General features: G+C 40.2%; 1 protein-coding gene across 2 annotated transcripts in view; it reads right to left on the reverse strand.

Annotated features, from left to right (window-relative positions):
• LOC115212790 (protein TsetseEP) overlaps positions 1–20,594 on the reverse strand; it is a 134,686-nt gene that overhangs the window by 52,949 nt on the left and 61,143 nt on the right. For both annotated transcript variants that reach the window (XM_036508986.1, XM_036508994.1), the window contains exon 2: positions 11,000–11,029. The gene's annotated coding sequence lies outside the window, so the exon portion shown is untranslated. The remainder of the gene's footprint in view (positions 1–10,999; positions 11,030–20,594) is intronic.

A 20,594-nucleotide genomic window follows, 5' to 3' on the forward strand; every position in this document is an offset into this window, starting at 1 on the left:
GCGCCTTCACTGTTGTTGCTGTTCATGGTATTCTTGCTGCTGTTGCAACAGCTGCTGCCACTGCCACTGTTGTTGTTGCTTCACAATGGGAGCCAGTACTTCTTCCATTTTGACACTCCTACAAGTGTTCGTAACCTCGTTACCACTGTTATAATGACACCATTATACAGTGGGAAGTATCCTCGTCGCTACTGATATAACATATGACTTCTCATCGTCACTGTTATATCTGAACTATTATAATATCAAATGTCCCTGATGTCCTCTTATTACTCTCCAACTGCATATCTTCAACCAGCACTCCACACTATCTCTATTTAATAATTCCTATGACTGCATATATAACACTCTTCCAAGACTGTTCTGCACCTGCTCGTTTATACTAACTAGTATAGCTCACTTAGCCAATCATGGGGGTGTACAGATTCCCCATACAACATATATATATATATATATTTTGATTTCTCGTATTGTATTTTCTTTTTATTTCTCGTTTTGTATTTTCTTGTACATGTATTTTTATCTTGTATTTTATTGTGCAGTTTTATTGTTACGTCCTGTTTGTGTTACATTTTTTTCGTGCTTGTTTTACCCCTCTGCGAGGTAATTTTATTTTAATTCTCTCGCAGGAAGGCCTAGTTTTGACGAGTCATGTCCTGTCTTGCCTTCGAAACATGCTTGAGTCCACTAGCGACAGCTGATGATTGGGGATTTTTCCTTGTGTAGCATGTCCTGTACTCTGTTTTTCTGTTGTAAAAAATGGCTTTTCCGTTTTCGTTTCTCATTGAGTTCTATGTCTAGTTGTGGTGTCCTGTACTCACGTATATATATTTATATATGCATGTATATATACATGTAGATGTAGGTATGTACATATATGTTTGTATGTATGCATATATTTTATTTATTACACTATATATATATATACATATACACATTGTTAAAAGCATGAAATTGTTATGACTTTTAGACAATAACTGACGAGGGGTGAGCACATCCACATCTTGTAAGTGGTTTTTCAATGTGTTCCTTTGTTGTCCTGTGCAATTATGTTACATATATATATTCCAACCCATGCTAGCATGGAAAACGGACGTTAAATGATGATGATGATGATGATGATGATATATATATATATATATATGTCTGTAACAAAAAAGCAAAAGACGAAGACAGGTGGTGTAGAAAACAAACAGATGTATTAGTGTATATATATATATATATATATATATATATCATCATCATCATCAGTGTCCGTTTTCCATGCTGGTAGGTTGGACAGTTTGATTGAGGTTTGGGGAGCCAGCAGCTGCACCAGGCTCCAGTCTGATCTGGCAGTGTTTCTACAGCTGGATGCTCTTCCTAACGCCACCCACTTCAAGAGTGTAGTGGGTGCTCTTTACATGCCACCGGCACAGGAGCCAGTCACGTGGCCCTGGCATTGATCACATTTGGATAGTGCTTTTTACGTGCCACTGGCACAGGGGCCAGTCAGGCAGGCCTGGCATTGATCACATTTGGATAGTGCTTTTTATATGCCACTGGCATAGGGGCCAGTCACGTGGCCCTGGCATTGATCACATTTGGATAGTGCTTTTTACGTGCCACTGGCACAGGGGCCAGTCAGGCAGGCCTGGCATTGATCACATTTGGATAGTGCTTTTTACATGCCACTGGCACAGGGGCCAGTCAGGGGGTACTGACATCGGCCACATTCGGATGGTGCTTTTTACAGGCCACCAGCAAGGGGGCCAATCAAGGGGTACTGGTATCAGCCACAATCAGATGGTGCCTTTTATGTGCCATCGGCATGGGAGCTAGTCTGCGACTGGCTTCCGTGCCGGTGGCACATAAACTACACCAATCTGACCGTGGCCGTTGCCAGCCTCGCCTGGCACCTGTGCAGGTGGCACGTAAAAAGCACCCACTACACTCACGGAGTGGTTGGCGTTAGGAAGGGCATTCAGCTGTAGAAACATTGCCAGATAAGACTGGAGCCTGGTGCAGCCTTCTGGCTTCCCAGATCCCCGGTCGAACTGTCCAACCCATGCTAGCATGGAGAACGGACGTTAAACGATGATGATGATGATGATATATATCATCATCATCATCCATACACACACACACACTCACAAACACATATTACACAGACACATTCTGCACACACACACACACAGACAGACAGACACATACTTCAAACTACCAGTTAAACACCTTTCTACTGACCATTCTCCTGCGCACATATGAAGGGAGACACACAACAGACAGCCACTCCTACCAAAATTCTTACTATAAATTCTTCCTACGACATTTAGCAACACTAAGTCCAATGACACACGTACATAAACAGCCACAAACACACACACACACGTGCTATCATTACATACACACACACATTCAAACCTGTGCGCATGCACATACCCACACATAGACACACATACCTCCTTCTCTTGCACTCCACTGTCTTAGAAAGAACTTTTTCTTCAACCATTCCCTTCCGGTCATTTCAATATGTGACTGTGTTTGTATCGTTGGCGATTTTCTTTCTCCGTCTTCCCTTCTTTGGACTTTTTCTATATCTCTGATAAAGAGCTCCGCTCGAAATGTGAAATCCTCTTTCTGTTCTTTCCTTTCCTAAGCGCCAAATAACACAGGACTTGTACCACATTTTCATGTTGCTGTTTTTCTTGCTTGATCATGTTTGGATTGATTATATATATATACACACATACATATATATATATATATATATATATATATATATACACATACATATATAAGGAGGCACAATGGCCCAGTGGTTAGGGCAGCAGACTCGAGATCGTAGGATCGCGGTTTCAATTCCCGAGTGTTTATTGAGCGAAAACACCTAAAAGCTCCATGAGGCTCCGGCAGGGGGAGGTGGCGATCCTTGCTGTACTCTTTTACCACAGCTTTCTCTCACTCTTTCTTCAGTTGGCCTGCTCGCTTAGCCAGCGGGGTGGCATCAATTGAAGTCTAAAACAATGTGAAGCGTATTTTGACCAGCGATGTGTAGCAACATCTGATAGCCTGGTCAGTCACGATGATATATATATATATATATACACGGTGGCACGTAAAAAGCACTATTCGATCGTGGCCGTTGCCAGCCTCCGTGCTGGTGGCACGTAAAAAGCACCATCCGCTCGTGGCCGTTTGCCAGCCTCGCCTGGCACGTAAAAAGCACCCACTACACTCATGGAGTGGTTGGCGTTAGGAAGGGCATCCAGCCGTAGAAACATTGCCAGATCAGATTGAAGCCTGGTGCAGGCTTCTGGCTTCCCAGGCCCCAGTTGCACCATCCAACCCATGCCAGCATGGAAAGCGGACGCTAAACAATGATGATGATGATGATGATGATACACACACACACACACATATATATATATATATATATGTATATATATATATATATATGTATATATATATATATATATCATCATCGTCGTTTAACGTCCGTTCTCCATGCTAGCATGGGTTGGACGGTTCGACCGGGGTTCTGGGAAGCCAGAAGGCTGCACCAGGCTCCAGTCTAATTTGGCAATGTTTCTACAGCTGGATGCCCTTCCTAACGCCAACCACTCCGTGAGTGTAGTGGGTGCTTTTTACGTGCCACCTGCACAGGTGCCAGGCGGGGCTGGCAACGGCCACGGTCAGATTGGTGTATTTTATGTGCCACCGGCACGGAAGCCAGTCGAGGCGGTGCTGGCATCGGCCACGAGTCGGATAGTGCTTTTTACGTACCACCAGACCAGGGATCCTGGCTGGTTCAATTCGATTTCGATTTCGCTTGCCCCAACATGTCTTCACAAGCAAAGGGGGTTGGCAAGGGTGCCTGTCGTACGGTCGCATTGGAGTATTTTACGTGCCACGGCCACGAGTCGGATAGTGCTTTTTACGTACCACCAGACCAGGGATCCTGGCTGGTTCAATTCGATTTCGATTTCGATTTCGCTTGCCCCAACATGTCTTCACAAGCAAAGGGGGTTGGCATGGGTGCCTGTCGTACGGTCGCATTGGAGTATTTTACGTGCCACGGCCCCGAGTCGGATAGTGCTTTTTACGTACCACCAGGCCAGGGATCCTGGCTGGTTCAATTCGGTTTCGATTTCGATTTCGATTTTGCTTGCCCCAACATGTCTTCGCAAGCATGGGGGTTGGGATGGGTGTCTGTCGTCGGATGAGGTTCTATATCGACTTCGCTTGCCTCAACCGGTCTTTGTGTCCAAGGGAGGAAAGGCATTCATAAGTGGGCTGGGCTCACTTGTCCTGCCTGGTCTTCTCACGTACAGAATATTTCCAAAGGTCTCGGTCTCTGGTCATTTCCTCAGTGAGGCCTAAAGTTCGAAGGTCGTGCTTCACCACCTCGTCCCAGGTTTTCCTGGGTCTACCTCTTCTACGGGTTCCCTCAACTGCTAGGGATTGGCACTTTCTCACACACCTATCTTCATCCATTCTCGCCACATGACCATACCAGCGCAATCGTCTCTCTTGCACACCACAACTGATGCTTCTTAGGTACAACATTTCTCTCAAGGTGCTAACGCTCTGTCGAGTATGTACACTGGCATTACACATCCATCGGAGCATACTGGCTTCATTCCTCACGAGCTTACGCATGTCCTCAGCAGTCACAGCCCATGTTTCGCTGCCATGTAGCATGGCTGTTCGTACACACGCATCATACAGTCTGCCTTTTACTCTGAGCGAGAGGCCTTTAGTCACCAGCAGAGGTAAGAGCTCCCTAAACTTTGCCCAGGCTATTCTTATTCTAGCAGTTACACTTTCAGCGCACCCACCCCCACTACTGACTTGGTCACCTAGATAACGGAAGCTATCAACTACTTCTAGTTTTTCCCCCTGGAAAGTGACGGAAGTTGTTTTCTGCAGATTTTCGGAGGTTAATGCTCCCGAGCATCTGCCACATACAAAAACTATCTTCCCAGTTAGCCTACCTTTGACATTGCTGCACCTCTTATGTGTCCATAGCTTACACTGGGTACATCTTATAGAGTTTCTACCTACACCTTTTCTACAGATCGAGCAGGGCCATCTTCCTGAAGATATTTGTGGATTGTCTACCTTTCTACTTATTAGTACTTTGGTTTTAGCTAGGTTGACTCTAAGGCCCCTTGATTCTAAACCCTCCTTCCACACCTGGAACTTCTCCTCCAGTTCTGATAGTGACTCAGCAATAAGAGCAAGGTCGTCAGCGTAGAGGAGCTCCCAGGGACAGCCTGTCTTGAATTCCTCCGTAATTGCCTGGAGTACTATGATAATAGGAGGGGGCTGAGTACTGAACCCTGGTGGACCCCAACCTCTACTTTGAATTCTTCTGTGTACATGTTGCCAACCCTAACCTTACTTACGGCATCTCTGTACATGGCTTGCACAGTCCTCACCAGCCATTCATCTATCCCTAGTTTCCTCATTGACCACCAGATAAGGGATCGGGGAACCCTATCAAAAGCTTTCTCCATGTCAACGAAAGCCAGGTACAGGGGCTTATCTTTGGCTAGGTATTTCTCCTGCAGCTGCCTTACCAGGAATATAGCATCAGTGGTACTTATATATATATATATATATATATATATATATGTATATATATATATATATATATGTATATATATATATATATATATATATATGTATATATATATATATATATATATGTATATATATATATATATATATATATGTATATATATATATATATATGTATATATATATATATATATATGTATATATATATATATATATATATATATATATATATATATATATATATATATATATATATATATATATATATATGTATATATATATATATATATATACATACACACACATATATATATATGATGTCATTTTTATGTGCAACATTTCATGCTTGCATTTATATATATATGTGCATATATGCGCATGTGTCTATGTACGCAGACATGTAATTCCTACCAAATGAGTTGAGTGCCATTTTCTTTTGTTTGTCCCTTCATTTTTTTTGTGCTGGTGTCAATATGTAATCTCCTTTGTCATTAACTTACTTGGATAGTGAATTGAAGATGATAAGACTTTTTTTTTGGCACCCCCACCCACACCACCACATCCCAACCCCCCCCCCTGCTCCCAGTGGTCTAATCAGATTTTTGGCCAGTGAAATATGTTGTTGAAGTTGTGTATTAAAGGAGAGACAGATAAAGACCAGTTGACAAATAGATTAACAGGATATGATTAGTGAAAGAAAGAGAGAGAGAGGGAAAGAGAAAGAGAGAGAGAGAGAGAGAGAGAAGAGAGAGAAGAGAGAAAAAGAGAGAGAGACAGAGAGATGATCAAATAAATGATTCACCAAGGTACTTTGTGTGTGTGTGCATGTGTGACATAGTGTGAGTGTGTGTGTATGTGGTGTAGTGTGAGTGCAGTGCAGTGTGTGTATGTATTTGGTGTGCTGTGTGCGTGTGCTGTGTGTGTGTGGTGTAGTATGAGTGCAGCGCAATGTGTGTGTGTGTGGCGTAATGTGAGTGCAGTGTAGTGTGTGTGTGTGTGTCAGCCTGACAGGGTATATATATATCGCAGAGGCTGTAACCAGAGTCTTAGTAGTTAAGCCTGGTTCCACGGGTAGAAGACCTGTTATTGCAACAACTTTGGACACCCTTTTTTGAATTTCATGTTTAACACTCGTGAACATGCTTATAAAATCAAAAATCAACACAGAACCCATGACTATTTATTCTCTTACTTGTTTCAGTCATTTGACTGTAGCCATGCTGGAGCACTGCCTTTAGTCGAACAAATCGGCCCCAGGACTTGTTCTTTGTAAGCCTAATACTTATTCTACTGGTCTCTTTTGCCAAACAGCTAAGTTATAGGACATAAACACACCAACATTAGTCATTAAGTGATGGTGGGTGTATATATATATATACATGGGCTTCTTTCAGTTTCCGTCCACCAAATTCACTCACAAGGCTTTGGTTGGCCCGAGGCTATAGAAGACACTTGCCTAAGGTGCCATGCAGTGGGACTGAACCCAGAACCATGTGGTTGGGAAGCAAGCTTCTTACCACACAGCCATGCCTGTGCCTTTGTAGATTTTTCTTTCATCTTTTATTTGTTTCTGTCACTAGGCAGTGGCCATGCTGGGGCACCATCTTGAAGTCTATCGGTTTCTTTTGCCGAACCACTAAGTTACAGGGATGTAAATAAACCAATATTGGTTGTCAAGTTGTGGTGGGAGACAAATACAAAGACATGCACACACACACACACACACACACATAATGGGCTTCTTTGAGATTCTAGCTCACAATGCTTTGGTCAGCCAAATTCACTTACCCAAGGTGCCATACACACACATGCATATGTACATATATAATCTTTCTCGCAGAACCCCTAGGAACATTTTGTGGAACCCAAGGGTTGAGAAACGCTGCTTTAGTCACTAAGTCGCATGCCTTCATTATATATATATATTTAAAGTATAATTATTAAAATATAATTATAATAAAGAGTGCTGGAGAGACAGTACCTGTACACTAGAAGTAGACGTCAAAGGACTACAAAAAAAAACCCGCTCAAGCTATTACTCCATTTAACACAAAGTTGTATGCAAGGAAAATGGGTAGATTGATAAAAATATTGTGGACAACTCTATATCTTAAGATTTCATGTTTTGCGATATTAAAATTGCTTTACATTCTTCAGTAGAGTATACAAATTGTAAATAGATGAGAAATACATGCATTTCACACATGTGTGTGTGTGTGTGTGTGTGTGTGTGTGTGTGTATAAAAATACAAACTGGGACAAGAACACAAAACATTTAGGAGACGATACAAAAAACACGGACGGGACATTCGAAACTTTCAATTTTCAGTCAAGAACCGGATCATCCTCGCAATTTTGGCTGATATATATATATATGTATATATATATATATATACGAAGTAAAAACCCCCATCGTCCATTTCAACCATGGACATATTTACTCAAAATAATTCCACAACAAACATGTTTGCAGAGTGAATGAATATATATTTATATTGTTGTGTGGACACCCCCAGACGATGAAGTAGGCTGGCCCAATAAGTAGATATAGAGGGAGAAGTCTAGACGTCAGGGAGAGACTAGAACAAAGGAGAGCAGAGCACAGCAGGGGAGAGCAGAGAACAGTGTTGCGGAGAAGGCATCCGAATGTGCGATGTAACATATATATAATTACAATACAGTCATTAATTAATGATTTATCTGTGGCCAGCATACCAACAAGACCATATTGGTTAATTTATATTTAAAAGATTAATTATTGCTGTGGAATTATTCTGAGTAAATATGCAGATGGTTGAAATGGATGAGGAGGCCTTTATTTCATATATGTGTGTGTGTGTGTGTGTGTGTGAAATAAATATATATATTCATATTTGTATGACTGCATATCTATGGTATGTATATATATTTCTCATTTATTTACGATCGGTATACTCTACCGAAGATTGTAAAGTGATTTTAATATCACAAAACATGAAATCTCAAGATATAGAATTAAAAAAAATTTTTTTTTATTTCATCTAGTTTCAGCTCACGAGCTGTGGCCATGCTGGGGCACCGCCATTTGTCCACAATATTTTTATAAATCCTTTCTCTCTATTTTCCTCGCATACAACCTTGTGTTAAATGGAATAATAACTTAAGTGGTTTGTATTCCTTTGACGTGCACTTCTAGCATACAAGCGCTGTCCCTCCAGTGCCCTATATATAATTATATTTTTTATAATTATACTTTAAATATAAATTAACGAATATGATCTTGGTACACTGGCTACAGATAAATCATTAATTAATGACTTTATGCTAATTATGTATAAATATATATATAAAACTTATTTTATTTACTAGTTTCAGCTTGAGAGCTGAGGTCGTGCTGGGCCCCATCATTAGCTTTGCTACACTTTCACTAAACCTTCTCTGATGAAGGAATTTGATGTTGCTGCCCTCATCTGCATTTCTTGCTGTGAGCCAGAACTCTTGACAGGAAGAGATGAAGTTTTGTTTTAAAGATGCTTACACCCACCCAGGTAGGTCTCTCGGGCTTTGTGGGAAGATATTGAAAAGCTGTGGGCCCTTGGAACTCAAGCTGTTGCAGTATCTGCTCTTGTATCTTGATGGCAATTTGGGGATTTTTGGTACTATGCAGTGGTCCCCCAGTTGACCCAGTTAGCAGACCACATAGAAATCCAATATGGGAGCAAAGTGGTTGAGTTTCTTTAGAGTGTTGTGCCTCATGGAGGCAATGACTGAGACCTTTTGTAGTGCTTGAGAAGAAGACCCATCAAGCCAAGCAAAATCGCAGTCGTGGCAGATACTGGTGTCACACAAATTGGCACCCATGCCAGTTGCACATAAAAGCACCCATTACATTCTTGGATTGGTTAGCATTAGGAAGGGCATCCAGCCATAGAAAACCATGCCAAACCAGACTGGGGTCTGGTGCAACCTTCCAGCTTTCCAGCCCTGGTCAAACCATCCAACCCATGCCAGCATGGACAACGGATGTTAAATAATGATGATGATGATTATGCAGAGTTCCAGGAGATCTGATTGATGAAATCATTTCATAAGGAACATATAAACCATGAAAAGTCAGATTGTATGAGAGGGGAATATATTTATTTAACTACATGTTATCCTGAGGATAACAGCCGTTTCGCAGCCTTCATCATGTAATAATTTCTCTGAGTGTAACAAATTATGTTTACATGTCTGCACCAAATTGCATGCTGCACTTTATGCAATACAGTTGTATATTCACAAATTAATGCAAATGAAGAAAGCTATCTCATCAGATCCCCAAAATGTTATGGTTACACCAAGGCTTCTGGTGATCTGATGAGCTAGCTCTCTTTATTTGCATCTAATTTGTGAATATACAATTGTATTGTATCATGTGTAGCATGTGGAGGCGCAATGGCCCAGTGGTTAGGGCAGCGGAGTCACAGTCGTAGGATTGTAGTTTCAATTCCCAGACCGAACGTTTTGAGTGTTTATTGAGCGAAAACGCCTAAAGATCCATGAGGATCCGGCAGGGTGTGGTGGCAAACCCTGCTGTACTCTTTCACCACAACTTTCTCTCACTCTTTCTTCCTGTTTCTGTTGTACCAGTATTTCAAAGGGTCAGCCTTGACGCACCCTGTGTCACACTGAATCCTCCAAAGAACTACATTAAGGGTGCATATGTCTGTGGGGTGCTCAGCCCCTTGCATGTTATTCCATTGATTGGATCAACTGGAACTCACATCGTTGTAATCGACAGAGTTCCACAACGACAATGTGTAGCATGCATGATAATGCAGATATGCAAACACAATTTGTTATACACTAAAATTATGACTGCCTGAAGAAGGCTGCGAAACAGCTGTTATCCTAAGCATGACAAGTGGTTAAGTAAAAATATTCATCTCTCATTCCTCCAGACTTTTTACCATTTATTTACTCCTCATATGTCAATAATTGTATAATAATCTTATAAGGTTACTTTTGTTGTTATTGTAATTATTTTAGCTAGGGCTGTGGAGTCGGAAACAATTAAGGGGTTGGAGTCGGAGCCAGAATCGATAAAACTGTACCGACTCCGACTTCCAGTGTCTTTATTCTTTAATATAAACCAGTTATAAGATAAAGGCCTACTCAGAGTACAAGCGTATGCGTATGCTTTATGAGATATGTAGACTACAATCACACTTAATTACATAAAGAGGAGTCGGAGGTGCCAATAGTAGAGGAATCAGAGTCGGAGTCAAAGTTTCTTGTTTTGACTCCACAGCCCTGGTTGTCCCTGATGAGGCAGGAACCATAACAATCCTATTTTTTTTTAGGTGTATCGAGTACTAACTTATCTAATTTGTTCTTCTTTGAAGGTGGTACAGTGTCATTACATGACCATTAGCTATTATTTCTAGCAGGAGGACATAGTTAAGAAGCTTACCTTAAACAATTCACCAGTTTTCAATTAAACCTGCAAAATAAAATAAGAAATATATGAGTATGTGTGTGAATTTGTGTGTGTATTTGTGTGTGTTTATACATATATATATATATATATATATATATATATATATATATATATATATATATATTTATATATATATAAGTTAATCCAAACAAGAAAGCACAAAAAACACAGCAACGCGAGGATGTGGAACAAATATAGTATTATTGGATGCTCAGAAAGGAAGGAAAGAAGGAGGGTTTAACATTTCAAGCGGAGCTCTTCGTCGGAAACATAGGAGAAGGAAAGATCCAGAGAAGGGAAGACAGAGGAAAAAAAATCGCCATCAGTACACATGAGGTCACATTTATATATATATACACACACACACATGGAGAATTCACAAAAAAAAGCAAAGGACAAAGACAGGTGGTGTAGACAACAAACAGATGTATTAGTTTTATACTTGGGGAGTGAAAAAGTCTTTAACATTTCGAGCCTATGCTCTTCCACAGAAAGGAACAAGGAGAGAAAATAAAGAATATGTAGTGGCTAGCAATATTATATATATTATATATATATATATATATATTATATATATATATATATAGAAAATAGTAAAAAGTGAAAAAACTACAGAAGGCTTAAAGGTTAAAAAATATATATATTTGCGTCAATATGTCTGAAGAATATAAAAAAAATTTTTTTCCTTACAATGACATAGTTTAGAAGAAAGACCGGTTTCGCGTTTAGCTTTTCAAATTTCTTACGACGTTATGTTTATGTTGAATAGAGTTATCGTTATGTTTATGTTTAAAAGAGTTCTAAATAAGGGGAGGTAATGAGTGATTTCTTCCGGTGTAAGGGAGATAATCGCTTAAAATTTTTTTCCTTTTCCTTGGTGTGAATTTCTCTGTATCAGTATGTTGGCATGGTTAAGTCTGGGCTTGTACTTTTCAATAAAGAATGTTTCCTTGTTTAGTCTAATTTGTGTTGATGATCCAATAGCACATTGGTAAAATGGAAAGATTAAAAATTGTGGTAGTAGTTGCTTTGCGCATTTCTCAATGTGCTCACTAAAAGGTATCATTCTATATTCTGGGAATGCAATCTGTTGTTGACGCAGTGTGCATCTACGTCTGAGTGATAGTCCTGTGGATCCCACATAGTCTTGGTGGCAGCCCGAGCATTTTATGACATAAATTATGTTTTCAGAGGCACAAGTAAAGTTAGATTTGATCTTGAATTTCTGTCCCTGGATAAGAATTCTGTCTTCTGGATAAGAAGTGTTCTTTGTTTCCAGTGTTTCCATGTAAAATCATGCCTGGCCAAGGGGTAATATTACTTGGCTTGGAAACAGATGAGGGTTAGTGACAGGAGGGGCATAGAAAAATTACTATTTTTAAATCTCCCAACAAGAGATATTCAGCAACAGTACTTTGGAGTAAAGATTATTTGCCAACATAACATGGCAGTCCTAGTTTAGGACGAATGTTGCTGTAATTTAGCCCCAGGAGACATCGTCTCCAGCTGGCTATACAACACGATCTGCATCCTTATATTTTCGAACAAGGGAATCTAGCATCCCCACCCAAAAATAATGTTTGAAAATGTAAGGACACAGATCGTGTATAGCCAGCTGGAGACGATGTCTCCTGGGGCTAAATTACAGCAACATTTGTCCTAAAGCAGGACTGCCATGTTATGTTGGCAAATAATCTTTACTACAAAACTGACTTTGCCTGTACGTGTGCCATGTAAAATGCATTCAGTTCACTCTGCAGGGTAAATGGTGTTAAGAAGGGCATCCATCCGTAAAACCCCTACCAAAACAGACACAGAAGTCTGGTGCAGGTTCCTACCTGGCCAGCCCCTGTCAAACCATCCAACCATGCCAGCATAGAAGGTAGACGTTAAATGATGATGATGATGATGATGATGATGATGTAGGGGATGCATGTGTGTATGCATGTGTGTGTGTGTATCTGTGCAAAATAAACACACATATTTCACAAGGCATACATGATGTTTTGTGCAAAGCATTTGTCACTGAGAGTGATCTATAATTAAAAACTAATTGAAAACTTAATTAGATCTATGTCAAAAGCCTGTACAAGTGGAAATTAATAGAACCCACAATATACAGATACAAAGAACTTGTATGTGTGCATAAAACATTAATAACCATGTGTGTGTAGAGAGAGAGAGAACAAAAGAAAGAATGAGTGAAAGCAAATGGAACAAGTGATGAGAGCGTGCGTGTGTGTGTGTGTGTGTGTGTAGATATCAAATATATTTATGTGTTTCATCAGACTTCTTCAGCTATGATTGCACATCCGCTTCAAAAGTATGTGTATATAGCACAAATGTGGGTCGTTATATAATGATAGATAATTACAGTACACACACCACCCTCGCCCTCCTCATTTAACCTCTGCTTTCCATGCTGGCAAGGGTTGGCTAAAACTTGCTGAGGCAGATTTTCTATTGGCTGAAGGTTCTTCTGTTGCAAGCTTTTACTTGTTTCCAAGAAAGATAAAAACTTCCCCATGCTCACGTGTTTTTGTGGAAAATTGAAAACGAAGGCCACTGCTTGCACGACAGCAACACTCAACTATCACGTGATGCGAAGACAATGAAAGAGTAACACACACCATTATCATTGAACATCCATTTTCCATGCTGGCATGGGTTGGATGGTTTGACAGGAACTGGCAAGGCCAGGGTCCACTGCCTGTTTTGGACTGGTTTCTACAGCTGGAGGCCCTTCCAAATGCCAACCCCTTTACAGAGTAGACTGGGTACTTTTTACATGGCACCAAAAACCGTGCTTTTGAAGTGCTAGGGGATGAAATGTGGGTGGGGACAAAAGGCTGACAGGGCCGACAGGGTCATTAAGTACCTTACAAGGCAAAAGCCCCTCAACTGAGAGGGGGAGTAGTATTGAGTGGACGTGGTTTTGTGGAAGTTGAAAAATTTAAGGCAGCGTTTTTCAAACTGTGGGTCCCGACCCTTCAATGGGTCACGAGATAAATAAAATGGGTCACGACAAAAAGAGAAAGAAAAGATGCAAGTGGGTGCAAAGTGGAGTATGTAAACGATCGAAATATTGCACTCATAAACCATTGCTAGGTTTACCGAGTAAATTTAATCCACATGGGTATAATGGGTCGCAATGCAAAATGTGTTTCTTGCTGTGGGATGCAGCAAAAAAAGGTTTGAAAAATACTGATTTAAAGTATAGAAGGGACAAATATAGGTGTTTGCTGAAGAGTAGACACGTGGATACCTATTTCTTTACTACCCACAAGGGACTAAACACAGAGAGGACAAATAAGGACAGACAAACAGATTAAGTCGATTATATCGACCCCAGAGCATAACTGGTACTTAATTAATCGACCCCGAAAGGATGAAAGGCAAAGTCGACCTCATCGAAATTTGAACTCAGAACGTAACGGCAGACAAAATACTGTTAAGCATTTCACCCGGCGCGCTATGTTTCTGCCAGCTCACCACATGGATACCTCAGTTGCAAAAGAAAGGAGAGCAGTAAGATAAAGAGAACGATAGAATTAAGTAAATGTACAAGATTGTGTACCCTATGGTAAGCCTAAGTGAGATTGTACATTGGTTGGGGTAGAAATTCCATAAATACAGAACTGGTGCCTATTTTTAATCCAAGATGGCATATTTCCACTTTATGGTTTTTCACCAATCCATACAGAACATTGTTACTAAGTAAGTATATTAGTATAGCTCCCAGTACAGTGAGAACTTGTGACCTAATCTTTGAATTCACACAAACTAATTCCCTGGAAGAGAGGAAGAATTGCCATAGACACAGGCATGGCTATGAAAAGAGGTCTGCTTCCCAACCACATGGTTCCAGGTTCAATCCCACTGCGTGGCACTTTATGCAAGTGTCTTCTACTATGGCCTTGGGTCGACCAAAACCTTGTGAATGGATTGAGTAAACATTTGCCCACTGTACCACACAGTGGGACTGAACTCAAAACATAGACGGACAAACAGCCATTAAGCATTTTGCCTGGTGGGCTAACCACTCAGCCAGCTCACCATTTTATGCCTGCATCTATCTTCATTGAAAGAAAGACAGTGCATTTCAACAGAAACAGCATCATCATCATCATCATCATTTACTGTCTGCTTTCCATGCTGGCATGGGTTGGATGGTTTGACTGAGGACTGGTGAGCAAGAAGGCTGCACCAGGCTCCAATCAGATCTGGCAAAGTTTCTACAGCTGGATGCCCTTCCTAATGTCAACCACTCCAAGAGTGTAGTGGGTGCTTTTATGTGACACTGGCACGAGGGCCAGTCAAAAGGTGTTTTTTACGTGCTACCTGCACGGGACCCAGTCCAGCGGCACTGGCAACGACCATCCTCGAATGTTGTTTTTCACTAGCACATGTGCTGGTAGGGCAATGCTGGCAACGATCACGCTCGAATGGTACTTTTCACATGTCACCAGCATGGGAGCCAATCCGTGGCCCTGGCAACAATCACGCTCAGATGGCGCTTTTAATGTTCCACTGGCATGAGTGCCAATCAAGCGGTACTGTCATCAGCCATGGCAACAAAAGGATTAAGGCATTAGGGATACACTTTGTGGGATATTTTGCTGCTATTTCCAGCTGGTCCAGCAACCTTATAGAGATTCCCTGCTTGGCATATTCTTGAGAGTTTGTTTTCAGGTTGAAGAATTGAAGTATGATTTGATCTAATCTTTGAACTGTATGAAAACAGAGACCCCAGAAGGGGTGGAGGAAGTAGAAAGTAAACTATTGTTTTTTATATGCTTGTTTTAACCCTTTTGTTATTGCATTTCTGTTGAGATGTTCTGTGTTTCTTCCGATTATTTTAAATATAACAAAGAATTTAGTAAAATAACTTAGTTATCATTAAGCTGGTGTTAGGAACATAAATTGTGACTAAGGTTTGGTGGAGGATTTTAATTGAGAACTTTTGAAAACAAGACATTTGTACTCAGAGCCAGAGGCAGTTTCAGCCATGATGGTACGAAAAGGGTTAAATCAATCATTTGTTAACCCTTTTGTTACCATAATTCTGTTGAAATACTCTGTGTTTCTTTCAATTATTTTATATATAACAAAGAATTTAGTAACATAACTTAGTTATCATTAAGCTAGTGATAGGAACATAAATTGTGACTAAGGTTTGGTGGAAGATTTTAATTCAAAACTTATGAAAACAAAACATTTGTACTACAGAGCCAGAACCAGTTTCAGCCAGGTTCATAACAAAAGGGTTAAATACTGAAGCATTGTGTGATGGGGCAGAAGTTCATAAAGGTAAAAACCTTGTCAATCACAAAACTGAACTGTGTTTGTCCCCCACTGAGAGACAACAAGGTTGAAATTCACTTCAAATGGCTGAACATTCATACAAAATCCTGTTAAGACTTGTTACCAGAACTTCTAAATAGCAAAAAAAAAGACCTTGACTTAAAACTTCACCCTTTTTAAACTGGATAATAATTGTTGAATATCAAGTGATATTTAGTTATGAACCTATAAGTTTTGAGTTCATTTCCTACTGAGTTCACCATTTTGTCTTTTAATCTACCACAGAAGGATGAAAGTTAAAGTACCAATGATTTGATAGTTGGCTTTCAGCAAGCATTTTGGGAATCCCTTCCCCAGCATAGACCCTGTCTTCTTGCAATTTATGAACAGACCCTTCCTCTCACTTTCTCAAACCATTACAGCCAGAAGTCTCTGAAGTTCCTTTTCTGATTCTGCTAAGTCACACTGTGTCGTCTGCATATCTTACGTTTGTGATATTTCTGCTATATTTCCTGATATTTCGCATGGACGGAAAAGCATAATGCCAACAATACCCATTACATGACAATTAATACTAGTACGGTAGAGCCTCACAGTACGGGTGCCCCATTGCCCCCTCATCACGAAAAGGTTAATTAATTTAACCTAAGCTATAATATTTCAATTTGCTGTATGAACCAAGACTCGTGTGAACTTTTGTCTCTAAGTACAAGTGAAAATCCACAGTACGAGCACACAAATCATCCCATCTTTAAAGAAATTCAGTTAATAAAACTAGTTTACATATTTCTTTTGCATTCTCTTTTACTTTATAATTATCATTTTACTTGTAACGACACCTTTTCTGTTTTAAAACTGATAAAAAAAAAATTTTTGAGTGGTTTTGTTGGGGGCTGGAACGGATTAATTATATTTTAGTTAATTACAATAGGGAAAATTGATTTGTAAAATGAGTAAATCGTAAAACGAATTCGGTCATGGAACGAATTAAACTCGTACTGCGAGGTATCACTATATTCTGATAATGTGAATGGAATTCTAACAGAAGACCAAGACAATAACAAAAACAAAACAAAAAAACGTCCATTTTAAAGTTTTCATATTTTAATTAAAACTTCTTGGATAATTTAATTTCACAAACTTTTATCAATTCTTATTGTAAAAACTAGTTTAGTAATTAAAAACTCAGTTATTTTATTAAATCCCACTGAATTTTTAATTATTTCCACAATAAAAACACACAGACTCAGTATGTTTAATTTGAAATGTCGTCATGAAAAGGTTAATTAATTTAACCTAAGCCATAATAATAATTACTTTGTAATAATTAATATACGGTTGTGTGTTTTAGGAAAAAGACTTCTTGTATCTAAAAGAGGACTGTCTGTCCATCTCTTCTCTCTCGCTATCTTTCTGTATATATGTACGTATGTGTGTATGTATGTGTCTGTCTGTCTGTCTCTTCCACAGTTCTTAAGTGAGAGTGAGATAAGAGATAAAAATGGCAGAGGGAGAGAGAGAGAAAGAGAGAAACAGGAAGAGTGTGTGAGAAAAGAGGAGAGAGGTAAGAAAATGGCTTCAGAGAGGATAAGAAAGAAAGAAAGAAAGTGAGAAAGAAAGAAAGAAAGAAAGAAAGAGATGAGTAGAATCAGAGACGTGTGAGAGTGGAGAGGTAAGACAGAAGTTGATGAAAGATGAGACAGGAATAGATGAAAGTGATGAAATGAAAGAAAATATAAATGAGAGAGAAAATATTGGTTTCCAATTTTGGGGGAGGGGGTAAACCGATTACCTTGACCCCCAGGACTCAACTGGTGCCAAATTTTATTGACCCCCAAAAGAATGAAAAGCTAAGTTGGTTCCAGTGGAACTTGAATCTCAGAATGTGAAGGCAGACAAAACGTTGCTAGGCATTTTCCCTAGCAACTCACCATTTTGTGTGAGGGAAAATTTAATATTCAGTAAACAGGATGTTATTTCACACTAAGTGAAAAACTGAGTGAGCAGACATGAGATTAAAGCATTCCAACCATGACCATCAGCATATATTTTTAGGCAAAACTTATCCTGTACTTCTTCAACCCAATGTGTCTGTGTTATAAAGTGGTAGCGAACGAGGAGATACTAGGCTGCTATTTCTAGCAGGTCAAGCAATTACAAAGAACAAGAATAGAACTTCCTACCCTAGTTCTACAAAAGCCCTAACTGGACAATATATTCCATGGGATACAGGTCTCTTGTCTTGTCTTGAGACAGCATCCACCCGAGGTGGGTTGAGTTAGCTTCATTCATCCTCAATGCTGCATCTCTCACAAATGCTGACCAGACCTGGCGATTTGAGGCTAACGACTGCGTGATCTCCAACCACTTCTTATTCCAGCAGCAAACGCTGTAGATACGGGGGCCTAGGTTGGGTTCCAGATCAGCCTTGACTGTCATCAGCCAGGTTTTTCGTTGTCCACCACATTGCTTTCGCCAACCCTGAAGGGGAGCTGGGACAGTTCAGGTATATAGGTGCAAGAATTACTGTGTGGTAAGAAGCTTGCTTCCCAACCACGTCGTTCTGGGTTCAGTTCCACTGCGTGGCACCTCGGGTAAGTGTCTTCTACTATGACCTTGGGCTGACCAAAGCCTTGTGAGTAGATTTGGTAGGTGGAAACTGAAAGAAGTCTGTCAGACATATCACTATCATCATCATCATTTAACGTCCATCTTCCATGTTGGCATGGGTGGATGGTTTGACAGAAGGTGGCCAAGCAGGAGTCCTGCACCAGACTTCTGTCAGTTTTGGCGAGCTTTTTATGGTTGGGTGTCCTTCCTAACCCTAACCCAACAGAGTGGACGGATATGTGTGTGTGTATGTATGTGTGTGTGTGTGTGTGTTTGTGTGTGTATGTATGTGTGTGTTTGTGTGTGCGTGTATTTGTGTGTGTATGTGTATGTTTGTGTGTGTATGTATGTGTTTGTGTGTGTGTGTGTGTGTGTGTGTGTGTGTGTCCCTACCACTGCTGGAGAATTGGTGTTGGTGTGTTTACATCCCCATAACCTAGCAGTCCAGCAAATGAGACCAATAGAGCAAGTATCAGGCTTTAAAAATATATTTTTAAATGGGACCCCAATTCATTTGGCTGAAAATTCTTCAAGGCAGTGTTGCAGCCAAGAAAAAGATAAAAAGATCTAACAGGATGGTCCTGGCTGGAACACCATCAGATCCTAGGTCTGCTTGGCACTAAACAACAACAACAACAACAACAAAAACACTTTGTTTTATTTCATTTTCATCCCATTTGCTGACTTCCTGGTCATTATGAAATATTTGACAGATTTAGATCAAGGAGGAATGTGTTTCCATGAGATAACCAAATATGGGCATCCATTGTGGCGCCCAGCGTGCGATCATTAGAACATACTCATTATAAATTTTTGGTAATTCATTCATGTAGCATAGATTTAGAGAAATTGCTTTATATCTATTTCTTTACTACCTACAAGGGGCTAAACACAGAGGGGACAAACAAGGACAGGCAAAGGAATCAAGTCAATTACATCGACCCCAGTGCATAACTGGTACTTATTTAATCGACCCCGAAAGGATGAAAGGCAAAGTCGACCTCGACGGAATTTGAACTCAGAACGTAGTGGCAGACAAAATACCTATTTCTTTACTACCCACAAGGGGCTAAACACAGAGGGGACAAACAAGGACAGACAAATGGATTAAGTCAATTACATCGACCCCAGTGCATAACTGATACTTATTTAATCGACCCCGAAAGGATGAAAGGCAAAGTCGACCTCAGCGGAATTTGAACTCAGAACGTAAAGACAGACGAAATACCTATTTCTTTACTACCCACAAGGGGCTAAACACAGAGGGGACAAACAAGGACAGACAAACGGATCAATCGATTATATCGACCCCAGTGCATAACTGGTACTTATTTAATCGACCCCGAAAGGATGAAAGGCAAAGTCGACCTCGACGGAATTTGAACTCAGAACGTAGCGGCAGACAAAATACCTATTTCTTTACTACCCACAAGGGGCTAAACACAGAGGGGACAAACAAGGACAGACAAATGGATTAAGTCAATTACATCGACCCCAGTGCATAACTGATACTTATTTAATCGACCCCGAAAGGATGAAAGGCAAAGTCGACCTCAGCGGAATTTGAACTCAGAACGTAAAGACAAACGAAATACCTATTTCTTTACTACCCACAAGGGGCTAAACACAGAGGGGACAAACAAGGACAGACAAA

The sequence above is a fragment of the Octopus sinensis genome, linkage group LG1 (assembly GCF_006345805.1).
Source record: "Octopus sinensis linkage group LG1, ASM634580v1, whole genome shotgun sequence".
Classification (NCBI taxonomy): domain Eukaryota; kingdom Metazoa; phylum Mollusca; class Cephalopoda; order Octopoda; family Octopodidae; genus Octopus; species Octopus sinensis.